The sequence below is a fragment of the Psammomys obesus genome, unplaced genomic scaffold (genome assembly GCF_907164565.1).
Source record: "Psammomys obesus unplaced genomic scaffold, mPsaObe1.curated_primary_1811, whole genome shotgun sequence".
In the NCBI taxonomy this organism is placed as follows: domain Eukaryota; kingdom Metazoa; phylum Chordata; class Mammalia; order Rodentia; family Muridae; genus Psammomys; species Psammomys obesus.
Genome location: NW_026596085.1, coordinates 10,049,032 through 10,061,515, shown reverse-complemented (window position 1 = coordinate 10,061,515; position 12,484 = coordinate 10,049,032). Strand labels below are relative to the sequence as shown.

Genomic DNA, 12,484 nt, shown 5'->3' with positions numbered 1-12,484 from the left:
GAATAAAATAGATTAAAAATTATGCACAACAAGCGACACCCAGTTGTGGCTGGCCAAGATGGGAAGCTTAGTTTCTCATAACATAGAAGAGATAGCGGGGTACAAAGGAATGAATATTCAGATTCAGGATATCAGCAAAAAGTTCACAGTGGCTGCTGCCACTGGGCTCTCTCCCACTTTGCTCCCATGTCCCGTCCCGCGGGACTTAGTTATTCGTGGGGGCGAAGGGGGTCAATCCTGAAAAAGATGGGGGAGAGAGAGAAAGGACACAAGCAGACGGTTGCCGGTCAAGTGTCCCCTTTATTGAACTTTGGTGTTTCTTTTAAAACGTGGTTTTGGCAGGGCGGGGGAGAGGGGCGAGAAAGGGAAGTAGTAGTGGAAAAATACCAAGACCCTTGGTGGGAAGTTCCCAAGGCTAAGAAGGTGGGTTAAAGAGTTACAAGGCCCGAAGATAACATCGGTGGTCACATCGGTGGTCACGGATGTGTCCCAAAGCAAACAGTTTTGGGAACAATGGGTTGTAAGAAGCTATGGCCTGCTGGCGCCTGGTGCTTATCTGGCAGGTCAGGCCCTTAGGAAGGGTCCCAGGGCTTTGTTCCCAACACTCCCAGAGTGGATTTTCTGTTTTTTCTTTGTCTTCTTCCTGTATTTCATTTTTTTAAAGGTGGGAGAAGACCTGAAACAAACAAACAAACAAACAAACAAACAAACAAACAGAAGTATCACTCAGTTTTCTCATTTTTGAAAGGATTGCAGAGTTGGGTGTGCAATTAGAGTTTTCAGGTAGAGATGGAAGCATTTGGGAGCTAATAATGCCACTGAAAAAGGGAGATCAAGAGGGTTCAGGCCTGGTGTTTGAGAGGGAAGCAGACTGAGCTGGAAGGTAGATTTGCTGTACCGCCTACCCCTGCTCCATGTTTGAGAGTATCACATCAGTCAGTGACCTTCTGGGCTATTGTCTGTGCTCAACAACCTTAAAAAGTCCCTGACTCTACTATTAGGAGTGTACTTTTTTGAACTTCAGATTGTTCCCTAAGATTTCCTATATCAGAACCACTAGCAAAATCATCCTTACTTAACCTTGCTAAACAGTCAGTTTTTCCTAAGATTTTCTATGTCAGAACCACTAGTAAAAACATCTTTCCCCAACCTTGATAAACAATCTATTTTTCCAAATTCTTTCTAAGGGTAGTGGCCAATGCTAACACTCTACATCTGTAGGTTCTTTTTTTCAAGGGTGGTGGTTAAATCATTAATCTGCTCCAGCAACCAAGCCTGAAAGAAACCAAGCATTGTTAATTGTCAGTGCCTGATATACTGCCCAGTCAGGAGCTGGAAGCTCTCTTAGAGTTTTCACACAATGTGTTAGGAGGATTCTGAAGCTTGCAAGGATAACAAGCAGGGCTATGCTCCATAGCAGCATGAAGTCCTCAGGTTCTATGGTTCTCAGGGCTGTGCCATACCAAGACATAGCCATTATGGCTCTGCTGACTGGTGGGCTGCATTCCGTGAGTTCTAGAGCTGTTTGCTGTTCCCCTTGCAGGGCTCTGGCAAAGTTCAAATCAAGAATGAATGTAGAGACATAGTTGCCAAATAAACAAAAATTACAATAATTATCAAATGACCAGTCAAGAAATCATATACTTTTAGAAAGTGGACAATTTTGTTTTTGAGACAAATTCCACTGAATTCATCACAAAGGAATGGAAGACCTCCACAGATTGCTTGCTAACAAGGATGTTGACTGGGTCATCAAAAGTCAAGCAGAGAAGTCTTTGGACCAGAATATCTCCATTGGCACCGATCCCTTGAGGCTTCCACTATGTTTTGTTGGCAGTCATAACAGAATGCCAGAGATTCATTTACAAAGTAGAAAATTGTCCATAATGGCAATACCAGCATTCAGGAGGCAGACACAGGAGGATCATGGTAAGCTGTAGGTCAGCCTGGTTTATAGCAAAAGCTCTAGGCCTGCCAGGGCCACACAGTAAGATCCAGTATCAAAAACAAACAGAACAACAACAGAAAAAAAAAATTCGAGAAGTCCAGTAAAATTGCTCTGTTTTGTGAGGGCTCCATAGAAAAATGGTATCATGTGAGTAAAAGATGAGAGGTGGTGATTGTCCTCTTTTGTAATAAACTGCTACAATGACATTAGTATTGACATTGGTCAGTTAATGACAGTGAAGGCCTCAAAACCTATGAATTTCTAAAAAGACCTCATTTCAGACAGGGTGGATAAAAGGCCTTGAGGCCTCAACCCTACACAAAGAACTATAGGTAACCAAAGGAAGCTGGGAACAGGAAAGGTGGCCTCCCCAGGAAAGTGTACCGACTCGTTTCCAGTACTAAACAGTCAGCCATGGGAACATAAAGGTAGCATTATATGGGCTAAACAGGCTATATTTAGGAACTTATATATATGTACATATACTTACATGCATATATACAGGTAACATACAGATTGAGCAGGTTATATTTAGGAATATTTATGTATATACATGTATACGCGTAACAACTACTAGCGAAAGATACCACGAATTTGAAAGAAGCAACGGCATACATGCAGGTTTTGAAAGGAAGGGAGGGAAGGACAATGATGTAATTATATTTTCCAAAATACAAAAATAATAAAATAAAAATTTTAATAAAATATAGTATGCAAATGGTTTTTCTAGTGGCCATTTCCATGTGTGAGTGAACAAATGGAAATGTTTCAGGTAGGTCTGATTAGCCTTGATCAGGTTGTAGAATTTTTGACTGTGGGCTCTCCTTGTGTCCCTCCAAAACTGATCTTGGAATGTAAGTGCTGTTGCTACAACATTGAGAGGTGGGACCTTTGGGATGGGCTTAGACTCTAAGCCCTCTGCCATTATGAAGAGGCAAGCTCACCTCCTTCTTTCCTGAGACAATGTTACCAGAAAGTACTGACCAGGTGGTAGCTCCTCCTGTATTTGCAACTTTCCAGCCTCTAGAACTGAGAAAATACTAACTCCTACATATGATATATTACCCAGGCTTAGAACAGCTGCAGATAATTAGTCATCCCCGGCACATGTTGTAAGATTTGTAAATTAGAAGGGAATATGGGTTTAATATATAATCAAATTTTTATTTTTAAAGATTGCTTCGTCAGGATCTTCAGATAGAGCTAATAATACTCATTGTTAGTGCCATTCATGACTCTAGTCGGTGAGTTGATTTTTAACATACCTAACTTTGTGATTTATTAATTAAAATAGAGGAGATAACTGTTGACTTAGAACACATGAAATTATAGGTTGAGAAGCAGGGGAAGAAAGCTTTAGGAAGGCACTAAAAGAGTGCGTTTTAAGGACAGATCATACAGTATGTATTTCCAGTTTATAGGAGTTTGAAACATGAGAGTACGGAGGCCTGATTTTACTCCTTGTTGCACCTAGGGAAAACCCCTAAGTATGGATTAGTACAAAATTTCCCAGATGATGTCTCACGGTTTTATCTAAGGTCAGATAGAAATACTGGCATTAAGATCAAAGCAAATATCACAGGCCTTACCATTGACCACACTGTGCAGCCAACCCTGACTGGCAGACTTCTGCATCATTAAAAACTTTGTTGAAGAGACAGAACTTAATCTTCCCGAGTTTGGCTAGTGTTGAGGTGAATAGTAATGAAATGCAGAGCACTGTATGCAGGCCGGAACCAGAGGAGAATTGGTCATAATCTTCCTTCCATCATTAAGACTACATTTCTGTCTGTGATGTCCTTCACATTTCCTGACTTTCTATTGTGACGCTTGATACAAATACTGTCCCTCTTAACCAGGATCTATCGAAAGAGCTGTCATCTGGACTCTTTTTTTTTTTTTTCATTTTTATTTATTTATTTATTTTTTATTAATTACACTTTATTCATTTTGTATCCCCCCATAAGCCCCTCCCTCCTCCCCTCCCGATCCCACCCTCCCTCCCTTCCCTTTCTGCATGCATGCCACTCCCCAAGTCCACTGATAGGGGAGGTTCTTCTGCTCATGTGTTCATTATGTGCACATTGAACATGACTATCTGATGGCCCATCTAAGTGTCTGTGATGCTCATTCACCATCACCATTCTTCCCCTTGTGCCAAGGTAAATGCAGTGGCACACAAAAAGCCTCATCAAGATTTAAAAAAAAAAAAAAAAAACTCAAACAACACACAAAGCTCAAACTATAGATGATGGCTTCCTTAGATTCATTGTTGTACATAACTTATTAAAATTTGCTATGTTTCTATTTTTTTCTCAGTGTCCTGAGTCAATTCCACTTATCCTTGTCCATATTACCAGTCTCTATACATTTTCTTCAAGGGTTGGCTCCAAATGTCCTCTGTCATATAGAACTTAGTTGAGGATTGCTCAAGTCGTCGGAGCAGCATGTAGGCACCCTTTTAGGTCCCTATTTGGAAACTGCGTCACTCCTTTACTTTATAGTCTTTATTTTCAAAAGGGCCCTATGACAACATCCATTTTCTGGAAGCATTTGGAATGTGGTTAATACTTATTTCAAGTAACTTGTTCTCAAAATCACCTTTCTTGTAAATTTAAGTTATTTCATGTTTATTCTTTCTCAGATACGTTCTGCATCAACTCTTAAATCTCTCCCCCAGAGCTTGGCCATATAATTATGTTGATTACATTTCCACTTCTTTCTTTCCAAGTACAGCAGGTAATTTCAGAGGTTTAGCTGAGTCTATGCTAGGCTCAGATTCATTTACTGTGCTAATAAAAGGCTTAACTCTTTGGTGTTGGCAGCTTAGGAGCTCCCTCTACACACGTTCCTACATTTTGTAGCTAAAATCCCTATCATGACTATGGACTAAAGTGGTAATCAAAACAGAAGTATGTTGATATTTCTTAAAGATTAAGATATTTAAGATATATTGTTTCCATCACACCTGCTGCCATGGAAACAGTCCTCAAAACATATAAAACAGTTCATATAGTATTTAAATACACATTCACACCACACCACACCACACCACACAACACTACATCACACTCAAACACAAACACTCTGCCCCACAGCATCTGCTGTCCTTGCACATTCTATGGTCCTGGCATCTACAATCTGTGGAGTCTCCACAAGCTGCACCTTTGCCAACAGCATCCTGGCTCCTCTTTAAGGATTCTGATCTTGTGACTTGATGTCAAGCCTCTGCCTTTCACCATGATAACTTCAATCCTGTGGTTTCCACTGCAGCTGAGGCCCTACCCCATTGATGGCCTCTTCTGGTTTCTCATGATGCCAAACCTCAGTTGTTCCCTCTCTTGAAGAGTCTCCACTGGAACTGAGGTTGCACCTCTACCCACGGCCTTTCTTGTCTTCTTATACTGCCAGTCCTCAACTGCTCTTCATGACTTCTTCATGCCTTCAAACCAAGTACCTCAAGGAAAACTCCTCTATGTTATAACCCATTCCCTACCTCTCTTTTCTTACAGCCTGCTGTCCCAGTTCCTGCTTCATTTTTTAACCCTTCTTTAAGTTATTTTCTTTCTTTTCTCATGTGTGCTACCATCTTTAAACTTACTTTCTTTTTTTTAAAGCTGTGTTGTGAGATAGTGCTGAATGGACCAAGAAAATCTAGGTTGGGTCATAAATAGCTCTTACCTACTGGTGGCAGGAGCTGGGAAGAGCAAGACAGTATGGGCCATATAGTTTTTCATGCATAAGACCATGCCCTAAACAAACAGTGACAATTTTGTGGCTTTCCTTTTTAGAAGCCTACTACTTCTTCTCTTAGCTAATTGCCCTAGCTAAGACTTCTGATACTATGTTCAATGGAAGGCAAGAAAAGGCATACTTGCCCTGTTCTGTATCTTCTAGGGAAGGCCTGCACCTTTCAACACTGAATATATGTGTAATGAGTTTATTCCATTGAGACTACTTCCATATATATATATATATATATATATATATATATATATATATATGGAAAGTTTATCACAAAAGGATATTGAATATTGTCAAATAATTTTTCTGAATCAATTGAGATAACTGTGTGCTTTTTCTTACAATTTTCTAAATAATGAACCAAATTCACTGATTTACTTACTTGTACTTATCCTTGTATCCTAGGGATAAAACTAATTTGATCCTGATACATAACCTTTTTAATATGTTGATGATTCAGTTTGATAGTGTTTTGTTGTCATTTTTAATAACTATGCTCACCAAATGTTCACCTTAAACTTTATTTTCCTGTAGTGTAATTCTCTGGTTCTGGCATCATGGCGGAAATGACTTCGTCAAAGGAGTCTGGAAATATCCCTTCTCTAATCCTTAGAAAAATTGAAAGGGACTTGTGCTTGTTTTTTAACGATTTGGCAGAATATGTACTAGAAACAATCAGGTCCAAGGGCTTTCTTTTAGTGGGAAATGTTTTATCACAGACTTAATCTTAGTTTTTGCTTTTTTTTTTCAGTTCTATTTCTTCATTATTCTCTATTTGTACAATTTGTCTAGAAATATATTTTTCTAGGCTCTCCATTTTGTTCATAGTACTCTCTTTTAGCTATATGTAAGCACATCAAGGAATGGCAGACATCTTTTGATTTAAGTTGATCAAATAAAACCTGCTGGAGGCAGAGGGCCAGTAAAGCTATTTTGTTTTCAAATGTGAATAATAGGTTCCTGAATCCTGTGGATATACATTCACAACACAAATTTATGCTTTGCTGAAACCATCAGTTCTCTTGCTAGTGTTCTCTTGAAGGTTCTTGAAGACGGGAAATACATATTATTTATCTTTGTTTACTATAATGCATCCATAGTGAGTGAAGGGCACTAAGGTCACTGTGGTGCTAGCAACAAGAATTATGATGCAATACCCTGCAGGGAACCACGGAGTTGGCTTGGCCTAGCTGACCTGAGAGGCATGCATCATAGGTTTTTCATTCTAGAATCCATGGCTCTTGGGGCATAGTGTGCCTTCCAGTTCCTGAGAGACTGATGCATGCCCTCAGACAGTGAAGCATTCAGGCCTCTTTGTGTTTCTCTGTTCCTTGGAAGTCAAGGAAGCATGGAAGCTTGACAGGACGGTTGTTCTTAGATATTAATCCTGTGTGCCTTGCATAACTTTCAAACATGATTGTATTCTGGCAACTACAACTCTATTGATCCTAGAAATTGCCACCATATTTGAGTTTTTTATAAAGATATAAAAAGTCTGATTGCTCTCAATAAAATTGTCACAGCCTCAATTGTGCTGTAGCTCCTCCATCCTGGCCTGATTTAATTCCTTGTGGCCTGTCAGATGACCTCAGCCCAGTAAGTAAGTACAGGCACTTACAATTCCCAAAGAAAGGAGAAACATTCATAATCTTTGCTCAGTAGAGGGTCAGGCTCAATGATTTTAATGCAGCTTAAAATGTTTCTTTCCGGTGACTCTTGTTTGATTTCATTGACACATAATTGAAGTGCACATTGAATGAACACATTCATCAATTAATGAATTGAGAAATATTGAAGATGCATCACTTCCCTTCAGCTGTACCAACCAGCTTCTTATTACCCTGTATATGTTAAGATCTTAAAGACAAAAAATACTTCCAAGGAAGGGTCCAGTTCTATACCCTTTACAATCCAAACTGGGAGGTGTGTATTCATTTATGAAATGTAGAATCAAGTAATTCTATTAATCATATTTTTGCTCAGTAGGATGCTGAATTTTCAGTATCTCTCAAAATACAGTTGTGAATGACAAATAGACACTACCTTATGTTGCAGCAATAAAGGAAAATAGTTTGTTAGCGATAAAATAATGTTGGTAAGAGCCTGTGTGTTCTCAGTTTTTATGCCTACTTTCTCCCCCCATAAACTTATCAAAGCTGGCAATTTAAAAATTTCTTTTTCATTCACCGGAGTTAAAGTGCCCTATTTTTATTTTCCAAAAAGCGTTGGAAAGATAAGCATGCGCTTATAGCAATTACACAAGTCCTATTTTGGCACAGAAAATCATTTACACGAAGAAGCAATACCTAACAAGAAAGAATGTCATTACAGGTTCTGTGCAGTACTGGCCACTACCTGAAAGAATTGCCTGTCAGTGCACGTAACCCTTCTTCTGCTTGGGAAAATGAATGTGCTGCAAATAGTTCTGAGATCTATTAATCTAGAGTAACAGATATGTAGGAATGCAGTGTTCAGTTTCACTGACAAAAGAGTAAAACAGAACCCTTTAAAGTTAAAGATATACAATCCCCCAAACACATAAATGTCTGGAATAAAAATTACAAATATAATAATGCTTCAGGAAAAAAAAAAAAGAATCTACCAAGTAAAGATGCATGGTAGGGTAAATCTTAATTCTTTTCCTTCCCACAAAGTATATGGTTTCTGCATTCATTTTTCCAATCTAATTAGCAAACAACCAAGGGAATCATTGATGTTTGAAATGGATTAGAACAGCGAACAATTTTAGAAACTATGTAATTAATTGCCATTCCCACTAAAAATGGCTTCTGAAAGAACATGATTTTCATTATTCTCTTCACTCATTGTTCTGTGGAGCTTCACATGCATGCACACACACACACATACATACAGTAGGTTTTCATTCAATATTTGGTAGTGTTTTGAGAACAAAAGTTTGAAGGTTAAGAGTGAAAACCAAACCAATCATTGTGACTAACCAGAAACAGCACTGCTGCCTATTTGAGCTAGCTGAAAGCTTCAATATATAACAAGGAATTCTAATTTTTTTTAATTTTAAAGCTTTATTCTCAAAATATATTAAAAAACAAACAAACAAACAAACAAGCACCAATAAATAACCAAGAGGATAATCTCACAAGACTTGTTTCGGTTTGTATGGAGACAAAATTTCAAATTAATGGGTGCGTCCCTCTGTGTGCTGTCAGTCAAAGGAGCCAGCCTCTGCTGTCAAACTATGAGCCCCTGCAGCTGATGACGTGCAGTTCCTAAAAGGGGGTGGCACACAATAATTTTATCAGGATGAACTGTAGAAGGTTAACGCAAAGTGTTCGGAAACAATGTACTTAAACAGGAGAGTCAGATGAGTCTGCCAAGACCCTGTTGCCCAAGAAATGAGTTCAGATCCTTGATACCCATGTAAAACCCAGGCATGGCATCACACACCTGTAAAATAAACACCGGGTGTTGGATACAGGAGGATCCCTTGGGCTAACTGACCAGTCAGTCTAGCTAGTCAGTGAACTCATGTTCAATGAAAGACTTGTCTCAAAATATAAGGTGAAGAAGAACTGAGGAAGACACTTAATGTCCACCCATGCACACCCGTGTTAGATACCCAAATATACCTACATATCTATGTAGATGAACAGACATAAATGCATATGTATAACAAATTATATATACACACACTAATATGTAAATCTACGTTATTTACAGAGCCAGGCAGTGTTCCTCACCTTCGATGCATACTGTGATCTTTACTTCATTAAGTATTCATTGAGCAGCTCCTGTACCTAAGCCAGAGACGTAAAATGCACAGGACAGAGCACCTGATTGTCTTCTAATGCTTGCTTTAATAAATCTCCGTGTTCCCTTCTGTTATTTACCTTTCTTTGCTTGCACCACAAGAGTCAATCATTTACTAATTTTTAACTTAACTTTGTCATACTGAGGTGACCCGGGGCTAGATTAAGTCCGAAGCTCCACAAATTTTACTTCTATATTGGGTCAGTCATACTTGGAACACTGCCAAACTACATGCCGCCTGATAGATGTAAAAGCGTATGACATAACTTGAACTTTAAATGGAAATGTAGAGAGCGGGCATGCTTTCACGGTGCTGGGTGAGAATGCTGTAGTGTTCTTGTTAACCACCCTCTCCATAGGGATCTATATGCGCACCCTGTGCCTGCTGACGACAACCTAGTGTCATACGCCTATCGGAGAAAGAAAGTCGAATGTTCAACTAAGAGCAAGCTATCACAAAAAGCATGGCTCATTACAACAAGCCATCCAATCAATAGGGATTCCACAGGAGCTTGAATTCCTAGTCAGGACTAGGCCTTCCACCGCTTTGCAGTTCAACTCACTAAAGTAAAAGCTCTTACATTGCCATACAATGTAGAAATATATTGCTTTTCAGGTACATTTAGCATTGTGCTTTGGGAGGCTCTGATTGTTTGTGAGGCCAGAAAGATTTCCCTAAAACAAACACTGTATGAAAAAAAGAATTGAGACAATGGAGGGAGAGACAAAAGCAAGCCACATCTAAAAAGGTTAAAATAAATTGGGTCATCAAAAGCTTAGTGAGTCTACAGGCATTGAAAGTGTAACCATGTGTCTCTATCAAAACTACATGCCATATGTGATATCCACAGAAAAATAAAGGTTTATTAAAATTGTATGTGTTGGTACAGACCTTTAGTCCCAGCACTCAGGAGGCAGAGACAGTTGGATCTCTATGAGTTTGAGGCCAACCTGGTCTACGTAGAATTTCAGACCAACCTGAGCTACATAGTGAGTCCTGTCTCAAAAACAAAAACAACAAAACAAAACAAAAAGTTCAGCAGAAAACAGTAATTGTACTTATTTTACCAGATTACATTAGCCTTCTGGGATATTTTTATATGAAGGAGATCTTCGGTACTGTTCTGACGTTGTTGAAATGTATGTCCCATGAATATTAATTCAGGATTGAAAATGGAGTGATTGTGTGATGGCATGTCTGTCTGTCTTTCTATCTCTCTCACCTCTCTCTCTCTCTCTCTGTGTGTGTGTGTGTGTGTGTGTGTAAAATAGGATTTAGGAAAGAGAGATGAGACAATAACCTAGAGCTCTGTTGGGACTCATGGGCCACAGTTACAAATGCAGGCTTTCTCCTTTCTCTGAAGGACAGTGTGATACCTTTGACTGGTTTAGTGTAATACAACAGCATCTTCCACCCGATAAAGGTCACTCACTACAGTGGCGAAAGGCAGTAAGAGAGACTGCCAACATCCTCTAAGTCAGAAATAGTGGTTGACTCATGGAGGAAAAGAAAAGTTGGTAGATTTGGAAGGTGTTTAAGACACCGAATAGATAGAATAGATAAAGTGATAGGATGTGGAAAGGAAAACAAGGTTTGAAAGTGAGTGGTCACTGTGATCATCTGTTTATGTATATAGATATTTTTATAAGTAACACCATAAAGATTGAGCATTTCTGTATTTCAGTATTTAGGGTATCTGTATGTGTCTCTGTGTGTATGTGCTTCCTTGCCCCTGTAAACAATCTTTGGTTGAAATCCCAGGGTCCTTAGGTAAATAGTTTTAAATACATCCTTTAAGTAAATAGTTTTAAGTTATAATTAGGCCTTGGTGCAAAAACAACAACAACAACAACAAAAACAAAAAAAACAACAAAAAAAGTCCCCATAATCTTGTTAATCTCAGACACTGAGGAAAGAAAAACTGAAAGTATAGGGAAGTTTTATCAGGTCATTCAAACTTAATTGCCTATGTGACACATTTACATGTGCCACTTTCTCTGTTTTCCAACTTGCAGTACAAAAATTTAAACAGCCAAGCTTGATTTAGTAAGGCTTCAGGCAAGCTGTAGCTGAGAGATGATGAAACTCTTTAATAATCATGGAGGCGCTTACAGATCCCAGTGAGCTTACCTTCAACCTAGGCTCTATGTTTGCTCAATCAATGCTTTCTGGCGCTTGTATGAATTTATTCAAGAAGGATGTAAGTGTAAGAATTTGAAATTTGTCAAAGCATTCCTAACCAAACATAGCAGCCAAGACTGGCTTTCAATGAGTTAGAGAGAATCAAGAAATACACACAAGAACTACAAATGTCACATGCTTTCCTTCAATCGTCATACAGCCACCTCTGGAGCAGAGTTTCTGTGTGCTGACCCTGAGGAGACACTGCCCGGAAGACTTCACCTCAGTGATGCTGGCCTCTGCTGACGAGCATCTATTGTCCTGGCAAAGCCAAGCCACCTTATCGGTTCTGGTCTCCTGTTCATCACAAACAGTTCTTCAGCTCCAGCTGAGCAGACAGCATAGATTCTTCACACAAAGGCCCATTCCTTCTGATACTTCCTGAGCCAGGCCTCCATCATCTGCACTGCTTCCAACACTTTCATCTTCCAAGCTTTTACAGAACAGCCCACTGAGCTCTCAGCACTCGGTGGCTCTTCTAGCTCCAAGTTTTTTCCACAGTCCTCCTCAAAATAGTGAATGTGGTCAGATCTGTCATACAGTACCCTCCTAGTACCATTTTCTTTTCGGATGGGGGTCTTATTTAGTGTTATTCTTGCTGTGATGAAACATAAGTTAGTGGGGAAAAGAGTTTATTTGGCTTACACTTCCACCCCATTGTTCATTATTGAAGAAAGCCATCACCCCCAATGGGCTGGTCCCTCCCATATAAATCACTAATAAAGAAACTGCCTTACAACTGGACCATGTGGAAGTATCTTGTCAGTTGAGGTTCCTTGTTTTCAGACGACTCTAGTGTTTGTCAAGCCGATGACATGAAA

General features: G+C 39.3%; 1 long non-coding RNA gene across 1 annotated transcript; it reads right to left on the bottom strand.

Annotated features, from left to right (window-relative positions):
- Positions 1-280: 280 nt before the first annotated feature.
- On the bottom strand, positions 281-9,508 carry LOC129691200 (uncharacterized). The gene is made up of 2 exons (XR_008722415.1): positions 9,412-9,508; positions 281-676 (listed from the first exon to the last, which is right to left on the bottom strand). It is a non-coding gene; the product is annotated as an uncharacterized LOC129691200 (long non-coding RNA).
- Between the last annotated feature and the right edge of the window lie 2,976 nt (positions 9,509-12,484).